Here is a 20,373-nt window from a genome sequence, read left to right as displayed (position 1 = left end):
CCAGGAGTCCACAGTGACCTTAAGACGCAGGCTACTTGGGGGGCAGCCAGGCCGTGAGACGAGAAAGTTGTTAAGTAACATTGCTGTGTGCCCATAAGTTTGTATCTTTTATTAGATTAGATAATATATCTCACATGCTGGGTTGTTAAGCAAATAAATATGCGTAAGGAAATTACAATCCACATAATTATATGAGTCGTTTCAACCACCGCTCACCCCCAGAGTGATTATATTTTCTTGTGCCTATGCCAGTGCAGCCCAGTTGCTCTGTCACTGTCAATGGGGTCAGGATCCCCTTACTCCGAAAAGCAAATCAAGAACAAACAGCGCAAATGAGAGTCCACCAGGGCCCAGAAACATGTGAGAAACAGCAGCTCAGAAGGGTCTCCAGACTGATGGGCGGGTGATCCTATATTCTTATTGGGCTGACAACCCTTCTAAGGCTTCGGGCTCCAGGTGCTGGCAAGAAATCTCAGAGGTGGGGTGAGGGAGAGAGACGCGAGGGACCCACGCAGGCAGAAGGCTCCCACCCCACCCCGGGACCCCCCAGCAGGCCAGGATCTCTGGCAGGGGCTGAGCCTGGGGTCGCGCAGGGGGACGGAGAGGGCAGCCCGCGGCTGGGGGTGGGGAAGAGGCGGGAACCCAGCTGCGGACCGCTGCGAGGTGTACTCCCCCGCCACCCCCGCGCCGCGAGTTTCCGCGCACGTGGCCGTGGGGCCGGCCTCGCTCCCGCCCCCCGCCGGGCCCGCGCAGCCCCCTCCTCCGCGGTTCCCGGAGTGGCCAGAGCGCGCGGCGGCGGGCGGGGGCGGGCCGCAAGCAGGGCTCCCTGGCCGCTTTCCAGGTCGGCGCACTAATACGGGCGATGAGGCTTCGCGGCTCCAGTCTGACTGACGCCGGCTGGGGCCGCCGCCGCCGCCGCCGCCGCTGCAGCCGCTGTCTCGGTCCCCGCCGCCGCCGTCGCCGCCGCCGGGCCCTGCAGGCGCTGAGCGCGCAGCCAGGCAGTGAGTGCGCGGCGCTCGGAGCGGGCGGCCGGGGGACCACCGCGGGGGCGGGGTGGGGGGCGCCGGACCTGGGTGGGGGAGGGATGAGTGGCACCGCGGGGACAGGTAAGACGTGCCCTCCGCGGCCGCGCGCTGCTTGTGTGCGTGCGTGTGAGCGCGTTGAGTGGAGGGCTAAGTTGTTCGTCCTCGGGGCAGCCTGGGAGGCTCCTCGGCGTGTGGCTTGGCTCTTGGCGCTCGCCGTCCCGGTGCTTCTCGGTGGGGCCTGTCTAGGGTGGGGTGGGCACGGAGCCGGAGGGGACCGCTCCGGGGACTTGGCCGCAGCGCCGCTCGCCTTCCTCGCGCCCGCATCCGCCCGCGCCGCGGGCCCCGGGACCTGTCAGGGGATGCTCGTCCTGCGGCGGGGGCGGCGGCCGGGCGGGAGCTGGGGCCCGGGGCGTGGGCAGAGACCAGGGTGGGCGCCGGAGGAGTCGCTTGCTGTACCTGGAGAGCGGGGACAGCGGACAGAGGGGGCGGCGGGGGTCGTCATTGTGACTCTTTGGGGGCCACTTTTAAACTCGCCAGTGCCGCATTGGCCTCGCTGGCCTTCTGTTTCATAGGCTTTTTGCTTTGCTTACCTTTGAGGCATGCGAAGTGAGAAAAAAAAGTTAGGAATGTTGTTCAAGTGTCTCCGGGCTCGCGCTTGGACTGTGTCGGAGCCCGGGTGTTTGTCTTTTCCTTGGCCCGCCCCTCGATGCCAGCTCTCCGCAGAGGGGAGGGGGCGAGGTGGGGAGCAGATACAGGAGACTGCCTGACGCCAGCTTTGTGATCGGAAGGAGGAGCGCGGGGAAAGCATTTTTATGGATGGCTAATCACTGACAAGTCTTCCCGTTACTGTTCCTTCCTCCTCCCGCCCTTGACCGTGGACATTTGAAATGATAGTTTGGAAATACTACGTTGACTTATTGCTGGGCTGGAGTGAGTACTCCTGAGAACTAACCTACAAATGATACAAATCGAGTTTGGGGATAAAATTGTATGTAAATTCTTTACCCAGTAGTTCACAGTGAGATACACACCTACAAGGGCACTGTGGAGTGCTTTGGATGGATCCAGTTTACTAGTACCATTTCGGTGGCTTGCCAGATTTCTTGGATGATGTTTTGGAAATGTAGGTTAGCAAGAAGCATGGAGGGTGACCGTAAAGTCGTGAGGCATTTAATAATGCTGCCTCCTAAGCAGTAACTGAGCGGAACGTTTGTGGCATCCGTCTGAGAAAGTGAAATGTGACTACTACAAGTATGTCTCCTGCCTTAGCATTCCTCCAAGTGTGAGGGAATGCCTTTGGATGTTTACATTTTAAAAATAGTGATCTATATTTAAGAAGGCATTTAAAATAAAAGCCAAAGACATTCTCAACTCCAAATAGACAAAGATTCAATAAATGAGTTTCCCTGTGCTTGTAGGAAAGCATCAACACAATTTTAGACTGCTTTTAGGTTTGTGGTTATCCAGGGAGGCTTCAGATGAGAAAAGGATGTGACGCTTTGTAAACAAGGAGCATTTTAAATACAAGATGACAGAAATTTCAAGTACTGTATCCGAAAAACAACTTTTAGTGGTAATAGTCACCTTCACTGATGGCAAGACAGCTGTCTACCAGACAGCCTTCGGCCTCTTAATGTATTCTGACACAACCAACTCCCATTTTTATGCTTGACTGGTTATCTTTGTCAGAGCTGTTTTATGCTTGGGCTCTGTGGTTTCAAACTATGCTTAAGGGAATGCCAACATACTCTTGATCTGAACAAACTCGTTTTTATCTGCAGTGTTTACTAAAAATCAAAGACGTAAACAAATTTTGGGTTAAACCTCTAAGTACTTTAGAATTACCACATCTTTGTCATCAGTCTTTCAAAGTCAACATGAACTATTTGGCTTTTCTCCTTTTAAAATCTTTCTTTAACTTGTATTTTCCTTGTTAATGAGTAATCAGAAAATATTCACAGATGTCAACTCTTGCATCTCTGATTGCCCAAGACATGGGATGAGAAAGAAGAGTTTAGTTTTGTTTTTTAAATGAAACATTACTAAAGATATCCATACGTAATAAACAACTGGTGCACTATTTGTCTTTACTAATCATGTGGTCAGTCGGAGGGAAAAAAGTCTGTCCAGAAATTGTTTCATGAAGATGAAATATTCAATGTCAGCATGAAAATACTCAATATATTTTCCAAATAGTTTAATTCTGATTAATGAGAGTGCAATATGCGTTGCCAAACTGGAGGGATAGTGTTTCTTAAGCGATCGCTATAACATTAAGGTAACTAGTTTATATCTGACATTTCCTCTGTAATAAATAAGACAGCAGTTTCATCATGTTCTGCTTTAATATGTGGGAAATAATCCTTATCCACAGAATGTACTCTCATTTAAGGGAAGGTAAAGGTTATGACAAATACGTGGTTTTTCTGATATGCCAAACGAACTATGCTAAGTTTTAAAGCTTTAACGAAGCTTAGTGCAGATTTTCTGTATATTGTTTTGGACACTTAGAGAGGAATTAAAAAACGGGAAACTGTCCAGAACAAAGCAGTAAATATAGCAGTACGTTGAAACCATGAATTTTCTCAAATAGTTGTAATTTTAGGCTGTTGGATTTATATTTCCTTGGTTACTGTTGCTAGTGAGTTGAAAAGTTATTCTAAAGCAAAAAAAAAAAAATGCAAACAGTAAATACGTAAGTACTTATAATAGTGTGAGCATTTCACAGTGTTTCATGTTATCCTGGTGAATGTCCATGTCCTAAGTAAGGACATTAAAAAAATAAACAATTATCCCCTAGTAATAAACTAACCTTTTAAAATAAATATTCCGGTAAGTTATGTCTCTTAAGAAACTTGTGTCAACTAAAGTTGTTAGGATTTCAAGATATCTGTTAGCATTAGAAGTCATTATACCCATGAAAACTGGATATTCTTCTTGCCTGGTGGTCTTCATCCTGACACTTCCTACCCCAAAACCATGAGGTGACACCTCAGCCGCACTTGCCTGACTTATATTCTGCTCTCCTTTAGTGTCGGCCTCCTTGTGTGTTAGGCTGACTCAAGACCACTTTTCCAGGCTTATCTTCCCGGTCTTTCCCGATTTTATGCTGCAATTAAAATAGTAAATGCTAGTTTCCACGCATACCCTGGCTTTCCTGTCCTGTGCACCTTTACCCCACGCTGAGGCCTTCCCAGCTTCCCCACCTCCCACCAGATCCTCGAATGTGACTACTTTATCTTGTATGCCCTGTTCAGGCGCTGCCTTCACTGGACTTTCTGTGATGACCCTGGTCCCAGGTATGTCCTTCTTCAAGCTCCTGTGGCTTTTTGCCTTTTCAACTCTTGTCTGTCTCGTATTAAGTTACTCATAGACGAATTTATTTCTTCCCCTCAGACCGTCCTTACAAGATCCAGGAAGGAAGGGACTGTTTCATCTACCTTTTTTATTCCCTAAATGCGGACCACAGTGCCCTTTATAGTACTCTGTCAATTAACAACAAATACATGACACATCTTTTCACTGAACCCTTGGTCCCTCCTGAGATAAAATCTGTAAAAGCATTTCATCCATAGGATAAGGTCCATCCTTCAAGAAGCTGGTGTTGCGTCTGAGCTGAGGACTTGTTACAAGGCCTGAAATCGCCTCAGCCCAGTTGAGAGCCTGCTTCTCCTGAATGTTGTGGCTGAGCTACAGTCAGGAAAGCTTCTATGATACTCTTATTGCATTAGCAATTTTCCATATCAGATTCACTAAATACACAATGGAAGCCATTTAGTAGAAAAACAGATTTTAATGTGATATGGCTACCACAATGAAACACTAATGTGATTCCACAGAAAATTGCTAACACGATATGCTGATTCCCCCCGCCACCATAGCCGCATAAAAATTGATACTGTTTTTAGTGTATGTTTCAAACTATGCTCACAAAAGGAAAGCAGACTTCTACTGAGATGAGCTGCTGCTTTGTTCACATCGGATGTATAAAGGGTCTTGTTATCAGCCTTGTCAGAGGCTGAATCTCCTTTCTGTGCCTAGTCATTCTGTTATCGAACAGTACTAACTCTCATTTTTAAAATATATCGTGTTCTGTGTAATGATCCAGTATTAAAGTTAATATGATGTGAAAAAGTAGAATTTGCTTATAAATATCATGCCTGTATAATATATTCAATTGTACCGTTTTAATTGGGAAGCTCTAATCAACTCAAAACCCATTTTTCAAGAATCAAAACTCTTTTCAAGACTCCAGTATAAAATTTAAATTCGGAATTTAAAATAAAATGCATAAATATTAAGAAATGGATTGTAGGCCGGGCGCGGTGGCTCAGGCTTGTAATCCCAGCACCTTGGGAGGCCCAGGCAGGCAGATCACGAGGTCAGGAGAACAAGACCACGGTGAAACCCCATCTCTACTAAAAATACCAAAAAATTAGCCGGGCATGGTGGCGGGCGCCTGTAGTCCCAGCTACTCGGGAGACTGAGGCAGGAGAATGGCGTGAACCCATGAGGCAGAGCTTGCAGTGAGCCGAGATCGCACCACTGTACTCCAGCCTGGGTGACAGAGCAAGATTCTGTTTTAAAAAAAAAAAAAAAAAAGGATGGTAGATGTGTGTGTGCACAAGGCTGTAACACTTTAGAAGTCATAAGCACTGAAGAGATTACGGTTCTTCCCCCTCACTCCCCAGCCCACATTTAATTCAAAGAAAAAAGTTTAATCCAGAGAATAATTATAAAGGAGACATAGGTAGTTCTGATTTTTTCATATAATGACAATTTTCAATTCCTCTTTTTTAGATATGAAATATCCAAATCTTCTCTCTCTGTCTCATTCTTTGGTGTTCTGATTAGCTGATGTCACTGGTGGGGATTATTTTTATGTGAATTTTCCCTTGGGGAAATTTAATACTTTGTATCTGATCACTTCCTTTTCTTTTTCATATTTAATTCTGAGGGACTATAAATAGAAAACATGTACTCAGTCCCGAGGAGAGTTTGGTGCTGCAGTTGTGAAAAGCAATCTTCAGTTTACAAGCACTGGGTGTGCCAGGGATGTCCATTCATTCTAGGACTCCAGTTGCCAGTTTTCTGTCACTGAATGAAGGAAATCTGGACAGCATACATGCGGTCTTGGGGCCACTCAGACGTGTTGGTGACGTTGGAGATTGTGAGTTGAAGATTCTGATGACTTAGAGTTTGCAAGTAGTGGAAGTGTGAACACTGTGAGGTAGCCACGTCCTGAACTCACTGACCCCGGGAGCGCATCCCTAGATAGACTGGGCCATTTGCCTTAAATCACTGCTTTAATCTACGGAATATCTTCTTCCATATAGCCTGTTAATTTTTACTTTTAATCTGTTAAAGTGCTTAGAAGCCTATCAAATACAGATTTACTCTGGTTACTGTGTATTTTGATTTGTTTTCACAAAACGCAGTAATTGTGCAATGGTTAATGTCGTTCTAAAGGATTTTGTCCTAAGTACTTGTGGGCTATGGAAGGTTTACAGCAGATTTGCAGATCTTTTTTAAGAAGCATTTGATGGATGGTAGCATTCAACTGAAGTGCCAGGAGTTGCTTTCTGAATTCTTGTATCTAAATTTAACTGACTTGGTAGTAGCACGTTTCAGGAATTAATGGTAACGCAGAAAGGGATTCACAGATTCCATTAGTTTCCCACTTTGTGGCAGAATATTTAACATCTCTTATCTGTACACTTCATCATAAGTTCACGAATTCATCTTGCTCCTTTCTTTGCTGAGAATCACAGAGTTTGAGAGAAGGAGTGAGGAAGGAAGAGTAAGTCTTTTTTTTTTTTTTTTTTTTTTTTGAGACGGAGTCTCACTCTGTTGCCCAGGTTGGAGTGCAGTGGCACCATCTCTGCTCACTGCAAGCTCCGCCTCCAGGGTTCACACTATTCTCCTACCTCAACCTCCCAAGTAGCTGGGACTATAGGCACCCACTGCCACGCCTGGCTTATTTTTTGTATTTTCAGTAGAGACTGGATTTCTCCGTCTTAGCCAAGATGGTCTTGATCTCGTGATCTCGTGATCCGCCCGCCTTGACCTCCCAAAGTGCTGGGATTACAGGTGTGAGCCACCGCGCCCTGCCCAAAAGTAAGTCATTTTAAGGCTCGGGCAGTAGCACTGTTGAGAAGTTCGAGGCACCTAAGTATGGAAAGAGGGTGTTGCAGAAAGCAGATCGGCAGATGCCAAAAGTGGACATCACGTATTTGAATTAGTGTTAGCAGTATGAAAGGCACCTGCATTATGAGTTAAGACGATCCTAGTGAGGTGGCCAGGGCAGTACATCAGCACTCATGACGTCGTTTCTAGGGGAAAGTGAATTCCAGTTTCCAAATCACTACGCAGGATTGGGCACAACTTGTTCATAAAGCAAGACCGCCAGTGATTGATGATATGGGTGATTATTATTAATGATATAAGTGATTATTAGAAGCCAAGAATGAATATGGTAATGAATATGGAAGATGAAAAATGTGCTAAGCTAAAAAGATTTTAGGTCTCATGTGGTTTTCTTTCTCTTGTTTATGCATTTAGTCATTCTTTCTTTGTTTTCTAGTGGAAGTAGAATTTTATTTTTAGGAACAGGAGTTGAATAAAATAATTGTCTAAGACAAACATGTATGGACCTAAATGCTTCCCTTTCAGCTTATTGACTATATGTTTACACAAAGCAGTCATTAGGTGTTGGCTGTGTTTGCAAATAATGACAAGTTAGTATTATTTCAAAGGAGTGGCAGTTTTACTTGCTTTCTGTTGTCATTGCATCTAATTTTATTGCAAGATATTCTAAATGCACTTCATTTTTTTAAAGTTGTATTGATTATATCTTGGAGTTTCAAAGTGTTGCAATTTTGTGGGTGTAGGAATCACTTTAGAAGGTGGAACATGTAAATTTATGGGGCTGTATAGGATATTTATTCAACCATTATTTACTCTGTGCCTTGTATCTACGCTGCCTGTGAGGCCCCAGAACAGGCCCTGGGGACCACACAACGAAATAAAGTGACAAAAATAAAATCCCAGTCTCCAGGGTTTCCTAGCGTAGTTAGCGTGAAAGAGATCAAGAGGCAAATACTAAAATACTTCTCCAGTAGTAAGATGTCTTACCTCCCCAAACTGTAATCTGTTTGGGTTTATTTCTCTATTCAGCTGGCCTTGTGAGTCAGTGGCTTCTGCATCAACAGATTCAACCAACAACAAATGAAAAATACTTAGGAAAAAAATAAAAATAATACAAATTAAAAATAAGATATAAAAACCGTTTACATAGCATTTACAGTATAGTAGGTATAATAAGTAAGCTAAGATGATCTAAAGTATAAGGGAGGATGTGGTAGGTTATATGCAAATATACCATTTTATACCAGGGACTTGAGCATCCTTGGATTTTGGTGTCTGTGGGCATTCTGGACTGATTTTCCCATAGATAACTGGGGATGACTGTATTTTTCCTGATTAGACTTCCGTATTTTCTGTGTGTGAATTTTTAGTTAGTCTTGTCAAGGATAATGAGAATGATCCCATTTGGGATTTGGGAGGTAAACTAGAAGGTAGAGGTAGAATAGAAGAGACATAAACAGGAAGAGATTCTTTCAGTAAGTCCTTATGAGAACTTAGAGATGCTGAGAATTTCCCTAGGCCATGGAATTTCATTGCTTACTCAGTCTGTCAGGAGGAGAACCCAGCCTTTGTACAGTTTCCTCCTGTTTTTCCCTGCTATCCTTTACTGGTTCAAGGGTGAGTTTGCATGGCTGGTCCTATAGGAAACCCCACCCAACCCTTTTAGCCAGCCGGGGGCCTCCAGACCACTTTGAGTACACTCCTCTAGGAACTGTTGTAGTAGTGCACCTATTTGTCTGATGATAATGTGTTTCGATTGTTTTCTCAATAATGTTATAGAGGGAAGGGACCATGTCTCATCTTGAAATACTCAGCTGCTAGGGTAGTGTCCATTTCATTGTTGATACTTGAACCACTCCACCTTTCACTTCCCTAAATATGTTGGGGTTTCAACGACCCCACCTTTCTTTTCCCTTAATAGGTTGGTTTTTGTAGGGTGAGGTGGAAGGAAGGACAAGAAATTTGGATTTAATCTGTAGGCAAAGGAGAACTATTCAATTTTAACCCGTAGTCAAGAGAACTATTAAATGGTTTGAACAGAAGAATCACATGATCAAAGGGGTATTTGGAAGAGTAAAGACAAATTCAAGTGATGTGCATGCTTTTAAATGGCCACAACTCCTAGCTAAGCAATTGACACACCATCTCCACTGCTTCATTCTTCTCTTTAGCAAATAAAAATCCGAGTTTCCCCGGCTGGGCACGGTGGCTTATACCTGCAATCCCAGCACTTCGGGAGGCTGAGGCAGGCGGATCACCTGAGGTTGGGGGTTCAAGACCAGCCTGATCAACATGTAGAAACCCCACCTCTACTAAAAATATAAAATTAGCTGGGCATGGTGACGCATACCTGTAATCCCAGCTACTGGGGAGGCTGAGGCAGGATAATTGCTTGAGCCTGGGAGGCGGTGGTTGCAGTGAGCTGAGATCGTGCCATTATACTCCATCCTGGGAAATGAGTGAAACTCCGTCTCAAAAAATAAAAAAAATAAATAAAATAAAATTGAGCTTTCCCAAACAGCAGTTCATAACATGGCTTATTTGTGATTATCAGTTTATGAACTCCACCCCCTCAGGCAGCCTTTTGCCAGGAAACAGCCTTCCTTGAGATACACGCATCTATAAAATTTTAAACATTGCCCACACATCGTTAAAAATATATATATTAAAAAGATTATTTATAGCCATTTAACACTTTGCAAGTATTCACAGACAGGTTATGCTCTATATAATATTACCTTAAGTAGACAGACTATGCATAGGAAGTAGGGAATGCATTATATAATTCTGTCTTTCAAAGAAATTTATGGTATCGCGTTAGTAAAGCAATGGGCTTTAGGTTAGAACTTCAATTAATTACATGGGGCTTAATAATACAATAGTTGGCCAGTTGGAGTGGCTCACACCTGTTATCCCAGCACTTTGGGAGGCCAAGCGGGGCAGGAGTTTGAGAGCAGCCTGGATGTGGTGAAAACCCTTCTATGAGAAAAATATTTTTAAAAATGTAGCTGGTCTTGGTGGGGTGTGCCTGTAGTCCCAGATACTCAGGAGGCTGCAGGGGGAGGATCTACTGAGCCTGGCAGATTGAGGCTGTAGTGAGCCGTGGTCATGTCACTGCATTCCATCCTGGGTGACAGAACAAGACCCTGTCTCAAAATAGTAATAATAATATTAATAATACAATAGTTAATGATATTGATAAAACTGGATTTTACTTTCATTCATTCAACATTTATTGATGGCCTCCTGCATGCTAGGTAGGTAGTACAGACCACAGTATGGCTTGGCTTGTGGCCTGGTAGGAGATTAGGAATCTCTGGAGAAAACATTTACCAAATCTGGGGATTCAAGTGTGATAAGTGCTGTTGTGGGTGACGGTGCATGTTGGGTGCTGTGGAAACCCAGAGGAGCAGCAGAGAACTGATCAGTGCTGTTGCCTGGGGGCCTCCAGGGAAGATTTCCAGAAAGTTGGCTTCCAGCTCTGTTTTGAAGGAGGAGCAGGAAAGATAGAGCTGCCCAGGGGCCTTCTGGGCAGGTAGGGAAGGAGTGATGGGCAAAGGGAGTGAAAAGAGATGAGGCTGGGAATGTCGTCTGGGGAGGCCAGACTGCCAACAGCCTTATTTGAAATTGATACTACAAGCATCAACTCACAGTCCCCACCTTATGATATTTAGTGGGCTTTTAAATGTAAAATGTATGGATACAGACTCAGAGTAGAAATTTGGGGGATTCACTCTTGATGGTGTACGTTCCGTGGGTTTGGACAAGGTGTATCATGACATGTATCCGGCAGAGTTGTCTCATTGCCCTGCAAATCCTCTGTGATCTGTGTTTTCATCCCTCCTCCTTCTCATATTCACTATGGTTCCGTCTCTACGTTCCAACATAGTGCATTTGAGGATCCTGGAGTCACTGGTAGTTAAATTTTAGTTTAAAGAGATTGTTTTTAATTTTTTTTTGGCACCTTTTAACTCCCACAGTGAAGCCTACAGGAGGAATAAACAGAAGTATTGTTTGATAATATAAAATAATATTATCTTAGTTTACAGTTTTCAAATTGCTTTCTCTCACATCCCCTCAGTACTTCTGCACAAAAGGTACTGTTGTTTCCATTTTACAGAGGAGGAAACAGTATGGAAGTGATTAATTACTTGAAGATGACAGTGATGGCACTAGCACTCAGACTGCAGTCTTCTTCCTTCATTCTTGTGTTTTACTCATTGTATCATGTTGCTTCTTGTTTCGGGAAGCATTAAACTGTGGGCCTTCCAAACTTAAAATAACACATTTGTGGGGTGGCATACAATGTTTCCAAGAATATGCTGACTGTATGTGTGTGTGTGTGTAAATTATATACAGTTTATTACATATGTGTAAAGAATGTAAGTTGCAATACTAGAAACTTACACCATGATCTCTACAAGGTAGTGTTGGCCTTCTCTTTTATCACTGTTATATTGGCTTACCATTGAAATGTTTAAATATGATCTTAATATTCAGACTCTTACACGGAAAAATATACAGCATTCTAAACCTACCTTAAGTGACCCAAACTATTAGGCATGACCTTTAGACTCCCCTCTTCGCTGCTTTAATGCCCATTCTACTTCCTTTCACTACATAGCAAACAGGCAATGGAATAGTGATTCTGTCTTCCAAAGAAGTGATAACAAGCAACAATAAAAACTGTATCTGATCTCTTTAATTTAAAAAACAATACAAAATCTCCGGTGAAACTTTAAAAATGATATCCAATCAACAGAAACATTCTAGCCAAAAAAATCAAACTGTACGAGTGGCCAAGAGAACTATATCTCAGGGATGCAAGTAAACGTAGACCAAGGCTTCCCAAGTGGCTTTTTAAGTATAAATTCCAGTGACATCTGCTTACCGTAGTACTTCATGCCATGAGCACAAGGCTGCCTGGTGAACCAAGAGCCTTCATTTGGGCCACATATACCCCTTTTAGTCATGGCCTTCGGTTTCATGTGAAATCCAGTGTTTATATAAAAAATCACGCTGTTGTTGGAGAGTTTCTGATTTTACAGTGAGATTGTATGTGTTTTGTATGTGGTGTTTCTCCTCCCACCATAATTAGTTGTTTAGTTCCTAATTTATTTTTATTTTCACTTATTTGTTTTTCCTTTTGACTATTTTATCAGATGAAACTCAAGCAATTATTAGTCCCTTCCTCTGGGCCACAGTATGGCCAAATTCAGGAGTGATGATAATGTATTTTTAAAATGAACTTCAAATATTCATATATTTAGTTGTGTGTCGTAAATTCATTTAACCCAATAATATTTTTATGTAGTAGATTCTATTCTGTTGTATTCCTATTCCAGGAAGGATCATAAAGTCAGTTTTATGAAAGAATGAATTTCGAATTTTGTGAACTTTTCAATTGATCTGAAGTCATGGAGACTCTGGGGTATTGGTAAAATTTAGCATGACAGAAATTTGTATTTCTGTCTTATTTCAGAATGCTCGCAGTTGTTGAATCTAAGAGTGTTTGTTGTATTTAATTATTTGTTTTGACAAGAAATTTTATAGTTTGCGTGACAAGAGTAACTTGTTCTGAGAAAGTCAAGCTGAATAATACTGATTCATGGCATATAACATTGCTGTTGGATGGTTGTGAAATAGAAAATAGATCTCGTTAAAAAAAGATTCCTCTAGAGATCGTTCTATATTTTCACCCCTTTTTAGTGAAGAAGCAAATGTTATTTTAAAAACAGTACTTTCTTCTCCCCCTCAAAACCACCACCATCAGAGAAAATGGATATGTTTACATTAATCGGCACTAAGTAGAAGAAAGGATCTGAAAGGCAGGCAGCCTGCCAGGGATCTCATGGGACTGGCTGTCCTTCAGAGCGGGTGGGTTGCTGAAAGGAGGTTAACCTATGTAACTGGACCTGGATGAGTGTGAAGATTTCCCAGCATTTTACCTTCTCAGGGATTCTGTTTTCTTCCAAGGCTTCCAGGCACCGATGGCACATTATTTTCCACCTGAAAATTAAGAGTTTATTAAAATACCTCTAATGTGGCAGAGGGAGAAACTCCATTTGTAAAATCCCTTGAAGGTAGTGATGAAGCAAATTATCATAACATTTGGATAGGATTTTCCTTTACTGTGGTAAATATAAACAGTAATACAATTTACCGTTTTAACATTTATTTATTTATTTAGTTTTAGAGTCAGGGTCTTGCTCTGTCACCCAGGCTGGAGTGCAGTGGTGCAGTCATAGCTCATTGCATCCTCAGACTCCTGTGCTCAAGCCATCCTCTTGCCTCAGCCTCCTGAGTAGCTGGGACTGCAGGTGGGTGCCACCACACCTGGCTAATTTAAAAAAAAAAAAAAAAAAAACTTAAGTAGAGATGGGATCTCGCTCTATTGCCCAAGCTAGTCTTGTACTTCTGGCCTCAAGCAATCTTTCCACCTGGCCTCCCAAAGCCCTGGGATCACAGGCGTGAACCACTGCACACGGCCTCATTTTCAACATTTTCAAGCATATAGTTCAGTGGCATTAAGCACATTCATGTTGATGTACAACTACCAACACTACCCATTGCCAGAACTTTTTCATCTTCCCAAACTGAAACTCTGTATCATTTAAACAATAGTCCCCATTTTCCCCTTCTCTTAGCCCCTGGTAACCTTCATTCTACTTTCTTCTCTATGAATTTCCCTCTTCTAGATATTTCATATGAGTAAGTGGTATCATGCATTATTTGCCCTTCTGTGTCTGGCTTATTGCGCTCAGCATAATCTTTCGAAGGTTCATCCACGTCGTAGCATGTGTCAAAATTATCATTCCTTTTTAATGGTTGTGTAATATTTTGTTGTATATATATATAAGAATTTGTTCATCCATTCATTTGTTGATGGATGTTTAGGTTGTTTTCACTTTTTGGCTATTGTAAATAATGCTGCTATGAACGTTGAGTACCTATTTTCATGTTTTCGGTGTATAATTAGGAGTGCAGTTACTGGGTCACGTGATAATTCTACATTTACTTTTTTGAGGAGCTACCAAACTCTCTCCCACATCTGCTAAGCCATTTTACATTCTCATCAACAATGTGCAAATTTTTCCACATTCTTAATTTTTTCCACATTGTTGCCAACTCTTGTTATTTTCTGTTTTGTTGACAGGAGCCATCCTAGTGGATATGAAGTGGTACCTTGTGATTTTGGTTTGCACTCATTCCCCTAATAACTAATGATGTTGAACCTCCTTTTATGTGCTTATTTGCCGTTTGTATATCTTCTTTGGAGAAGTGTCTATTCAAGTGGTTTGCCCCTTTTGAATTGGGTGGTTGATTTTTTGTTGTTGTTGAGTTGTAAGAATTTTTAAATATATTCTGTTAACTTTTTTCTTTTTTGCCTCAATTTCGTAGTGATTAGATATATTCTGGATATGTATCCCTTGTCAGAAGTGTGATTTGCATAGAATATGGTTTTTAGTGGGATGTTTCTCAAGAAACTACACTTTTTTCCACCTATTTGTGTGAGTGTCTTTTCACATCTAAGATAATTACTTCTGTAGAATTCCATAACATATGATCATGTAAATAAAAGGAATAAAACATTAGAAAAAATTTCCTGTTTCTAAAAACCCACCAACTTTTGTTCACATTAATTTTAAATAAATCATGGTTAGAATAAAAGATACCTAGCCAGCATAAGAGATAGCAGTCCAGTGTGTGATATAACATTCAATGACACAGCATTTATTCTTCAAATGAAATTTGAAGGGCCATTTGGCCTTTGTAGCTGTAGAAATTTGATCAGTGAAGAAAAATTAGCTGCCATTCCTTAGAGTCTTTGTTATTTTTCCCTTGGTGTTCTCCTTATTTAAAACTTTAGTTTGAATTAAAAGAGTTGTAAAGCATGTAGATTAGAAATAAGAATTTTTGGCCAGGTGCAGTGGCTCATACTTGTAATACTAGCACTGTGGGAGGCTGAAGCAGGAGGATTGCTTGAGACATAGCAAGAAAATATAGCGAGACCCCATCTCTATTTTCAAAACAACAAACAAAACTTTTTAAAAATGTAACAAAGGACGCCTGTAATCCCAGCACTTTGGGAGGCCGAGGTGGGCAGATCACGAGGTCAGAAGATCGAGACCATCCTGGCTAACACGGTGAAACCCTGTCTCTACTAAAGATGCAAAAAATTAGCCGGGCGTGGTGGCGGCGCCTGTAGTCCCAGCTGCTTTGGAGGCTGAGGCAGGAGAATGGCATGAACCCGGGAGGTGGAGCTTGCAGTGAGCCGAGATCGTGCCACTGTACCCCAGTCTGGGTGACAGAGCGAGACTCCGTCTCAAAAAAAATAAAAATAATAAAAAACAAAGAATATAAGATTTTTTTTGAGATAGGGTCTTGCCCTTTTATCTAGGCTGGAGTGGCATTGCACAGTCTCGGCTCACAGCAGTCTCGAATTCCCAAGCCTCAAGTGATCCTCCCACCTCAGCCTTCCTAGTAGCTGAGACTGTAGGCCTGCAGAACCACACCTGGCTAATTTTTATTTTTTGTTTTTGTTTTTTTTGTAGAGATGGGGTTTGGCCATGTTGCCCAGGCTGGTCTCGAACTTGTGGGCTCAAGCCATCCGCCCACCTCGGCCTCCCAAAGTGCTGGAATTATAGGCATGAGCCACCGTGTCTGGCCAGAAATAAGAATTTTTAAAACGGCTCCAGTTCTGCCTTTGTCATATTGGTATATTGATTAGTAGTGCTGAAAATCTGGCAGTAACTATAACTAACAAAAGAAGATATTCAGAAGAAATGTAAGACCTTTTGAACAGGATAAGAATGTTAAGATTTTCAGGAAGAGTGAATTACAACAGAGAAAGAAGTCGTTCAGGTAATTAAAGTCTACATGAGGGTTTCTCAACCTCAACTCTTTTAGCATTTGGAGCCCGATCATTCTCAGGGCTGTCCTCTAACCTGTAGGATGCTTAACAGCATCCCTGGCCTCTGCCTACTAGAGGCCAGTGGCACCTCCCTCCCCCAGTTACAACAACCAAAAATTTCTCCAGGCATTGCCAAATGTCCCGTGGGGGGCAAAATCATCTCCGTCTTCCCTCAGTGGTCAAGTGATAAGAGCCCGAGCTGAGTTCTAATGGCAGAATGGTGATAAAAGTATGAAAACAAGTGAAATCTCAAGTAAAGCAAAAGAGATTTATCAATAATTAATATGTATTAAGCTTTTACTGTATCCTAGGCACCGCTGGGTGCTATAGTCATTTCACATAAATAATAAGAATTTATTGAACACCTCTTTTATGGGAGAGATTGGAGCTACAGAAATGAGTAAAATACTTGCTGTCTTCAAAGGCTTTGTTGTTCAATAAAGAGGCAAATGGACAATAAATGGTAGTCCCAAATGAAAATAGAAATATGTACAAGGTACTGACTGAGGAGATAATTTTATTTGGGGAAGTCACAGCGTCCTGGGATGTCTGAGCTGTGGTTGAAGGATGAGTAGCAGTGTTGCCCCTTGGAGTGGGTTTTGCAGATGAGGTAATAAATGGCCTGAGGCAATGTATTTGCCCATGGCCTTTTAGTGGCTGAATTGAAGACCAAGCAGGTGGCAAAGCTGTCTCCAGACTGTCACTGCTGTCCAGGGAATAAAAGGCCCAGACCATAATTAAGGCTGTGATGACTGCATAGGGCAATTGTATATTTTCCCTGAGGCTTGAGTGGAGCGACTCGCACCTGGCAAATCCCAGAGCTATGCAATTTTAGTGACAGTTTATACACTTCACATATTGTTGTAAATCATTATCCGGGCAAGGAAGATCAAGAGTCGCATATCTAACTCCCACCAGGTATCAGACTGCCTGCCGAGTTACATTGACCACACATTGCTGATTTTGAAAAAATCAAATAAGAGGTACACTTGCATCCTCTGCTGAACAGTTTCTTTATTAACCAGTAGTAGGTGTGGTGTAATGGAACCTGGAAACAGATGGGACCATATGGCTTGATTTGTGGAGTGGTAATATATTGCTTAATCTCTACATAGCAGTATTTGCTGTGTAAGACAAATAGTTATTCAGTGGCAGTTTACATAATACATATTAACAGTAGGGTGCTCTTTGGACTTCCATAATTATTTATATTTTAAATATTTTACATTGGAAAAGAAAGTAGTATGCATCAAAGAAAATTGCTAATGAATTTCTTAAGCTGTATCACGTGTGCCCTGTAATGCTGCTTTTTCTTCACTGGCTTCTGTTCCATTAGCAACAGTAATGTTCAGACTTGCTGATGTCACTGCCTAGTTATTTAATTTGACTAAAAGTGATAACTGTGATAATTGTGTTTATTTAAGATTTTGTTCAGAATGTTTTTAAAAAGGTCACTATGTTACTTTTGCATTATATGTAATATGATATGATTGTAAAATTATATTAACTTATCAAGAAGAATTACTTGTATACACTAAAAGTTTTGGAGACTTTTGAGATAAGATGCAAAAGCTATTTTCCCTCTTGGTTCAAAGAAAACTGTTCATTCCATTCCATTTCATTGTTATTCATTCCATTTCATCTTACCTGATGTTTTATTTTTGAAAAAAAATTGTTTAATGCGATAGTTACTAAATGATTTTTAGTTTTGGTACATTTGAAATACTAAAGACTGACTTGCACACAGGAATAGCTGCTGCTGTTTACCTACTCTGCCAGTGAAGCCTTGAAGTGGCCCCTCAAGGCTGTGCGTGGTGGTTCCCGACTGTATTCCCAGCACTTTGGGAAGCCGAGGCAGGCGGTTCACGAGGTCAGGAGTTCGAGACCAGCCTGGCCAACATGGTGAAACCCTGTCTCTACTAAAAATACAAAAATTAGCTGGGCATGGTGGTGTGTGCCTGTAATTCCAGCTACTCAGGAGGTTGAGGCAGGAGAATCACTTGAATCTGGGAGGTGGAGGTTGCAGTGAGCTGAGATTGTGCCACTGCACTCCAGCCTGGATGACAGAGTAAGACTCTGTCTCAAAAAATAAAAATAAAAATAAAATAAGACAGGGAAGGCTTCATTGAGATATTTGAGTAAAGTCCCAAAGCAGATGAGGGCAGCAGCCATGTGTATACTAACAGGAAGAGCATTGGAAAAGCAGTAAGTGCTTTGAAGTAGTTGCATTGAGGGAAAGTAAGGAGGCATTTGTGGCAGGAGTAGAGAGAGCAGGGGGAGAGTACAAGGAAAAGAAGGCAGGAAGGTAACAGGGATTTGTGCTCAAGCAGGATCATTCTAATACACCACCAGTACTAAGAAGTAGTGGTGTAGGCCATTGTAAGGCTTCTGGCTTTTACTTAGAGTAAATGAAACCTTTGGAGAGTTTGGAGCAGGGAAAGATTGTAACCTGACTTATGTTTTAATTGGGTCAACATGGCTGTTGTGTTATGAATAGAGGGACGAGTGTAAAGCAGGGAGACCATAGAAGGCTACTTTAATAATTCAATAAAATGTTCTGCTTCTGCTTTTCATATACTATTTAATCTCATCCAAACTATAGTTTCCTTTTCCCCTTATATGCTGATAAATTTAGGATTCCATCCTTCAGTTCAGCCTCTCCTTTGAGCCCCAGACCCTGAACCCACCTACCAACTGAATTCCATTTTGATATTGTACTTCCCTCAACTCTCTCTCCTGCTCACTACCTCAGACTCAGTAAATCCAAGATGGATGTCTTTGCATCTGTGTTACCCCCAACCTCACTTAGTTCCTCCTGAATTTGTCATTTTGATGAATGGCATGCCCAGGTGCCCAAGAAATCTGGACTCTTCCTACTTTACTGATGCCTAATCAGTAGTCAAGATTTTGCGATATTCTGCATACTGTTTCATATAAATTTTTAAATCACCCTATGAACATATACAAAAAAGTACTGCTAGGAATTTGGTCAAAATGGCATGGAATCTGTAGATCGATTTGGGGAGAACTGAAATCCTAATGTTATTGATTTTGCACATCCATGAACATGGTATATTTCTCTATTTAATTTCTTTCCGTGGTGTTTTGCAGCTATCATTTTCGAGTTCTCCCCCGCCGCCCAACCTTTTTTTGGTTAAATTTCTTTCTAAGTGTTTTATGGTTTTTGAGCTATTGTAAATGTTTTCACTTTTTAATTTTCCATTTGTTTGCTGCTGATGAATAGGAGTGTAATTGTTTTTGTACATTTACCTTGTATCCTGCAATTGCTAAATTCGCTAATTAGTTTCAACAGTTTTTGAAAAATTTTTTTTTTTGTAGATTTCTTTAGGATTTCCTTACTTTGTTCTTTCTGTTGCCTGTGAATACAGAAAATTTTACATTTTCATTTCTAATCTGTATGCTTGTTTTTGGTTTTGTTTGTTTGCTTTATTGCACTGGTTAAGACATCCATATAATCATGAATAGCAGTGGTGAGAGTGGATTTCTGTGCTTTACTTCCAGTCTTAGGAGAAGTATGCAGTATTTCACCACTAATTCTTATGTTAGCTGTAGGTTGTAGTTACCCTGTACGGATTGTGGAAGTTTCCTTCTATTTTTAGTTTGGTGAGAATTAATAATTTTTTTTTTTTTTTTTTTTTTTTTCTTTTTTGGGGAGTCTGGCTCTGTCACCCAGGCTGGAGTGCAGTGGCGGATCTCAGCTCACTGCAAGCTCTGCCTCGGGTTCGCCATTCTCCTGCCTCAGCCTCCAAGTAGCTGGGACTACGAAGAGCCTGCCACCTTGCGGCTAGTTTTTTGTATTTTGAAATTATTAAGTAGGGTTTCCTGTGTTAGCCAGGATGGTCTTGATCTCCTGACACCGTGATCCGCCCGTCTCGGCCTCCCAAAGTGCTGGGATTACGGAAACTGAATTGCAGCGGCCAATAATTTTTAAACTGATGAATGAGTATTAAATAGTGTCAAATGTTTTTTTCTGCATCTATTAAGAGGATAGTATGGCATTTCTCCTTTATTTTATTAGTATGGTGAAACATGCTAATTTATTTTCAAATTTAATACCAGTTTTGCATTTCTGTGATAAACTTTATTTCATCAAGTATTATTGTTAGTCCTTTTTCTACTGCTGGGTGTGATTTGCTAATATTTTGTTAAGGATATGTACATCTGTTTTTCTGATTACTATTTATCTGTGTTTTCTTTTTTCTTCTAATATCTTACAAGATTTTTGCATCAGGGTTATGCTGGCCTCATAAAATTATTTGGGAACTG

At 41.5% G+C, this 20,373-nt stretch overlaps 1 protein-coding gene across 3 annotated transcripts in view; it reads left to right on the top strand.

Moving 5' to 3' along the window:
• The first annotated feature begins 926 nt into the window (after window positions 1-926).
• SMAD9 (SMAD family member 9) overlaps window positions 927-20,373 on the top strand; it is a 71,869-nt gene continuing 52,422 nt past the window's right edge. For all 3 annotated transcript variants that reach the window (XM_009191783.2, XM_009191782.2, XM_009191781.2), the window contains exon 1: window positions 927-1,001. The gene's annotated coding sequence lies outside the window, so the exon portion shown is untranslated. The remainder of the gene's footprint in view (window positions 1,002-20,373) is intronic.

The sequence above is a fragment of the Papio anubis genome, chromosome 15 (assembly GCF_008728515.1).
Source record: "Papio anubis isolate 15944 chromosome 15, Panubis1.0, whole genome shotgun sequence".
NCBI classification, from domain to species: Eukaryota; Metazoa; Chordata; class Mammalia; order Primates; family Cercopithecidae; genus Papio; species Papio anubis.
The sequence above is the reverse complement of the archived record's forward strand: the minus strand, read 5'-3'. Positions and strand labels throughout refer to the sequence as shown.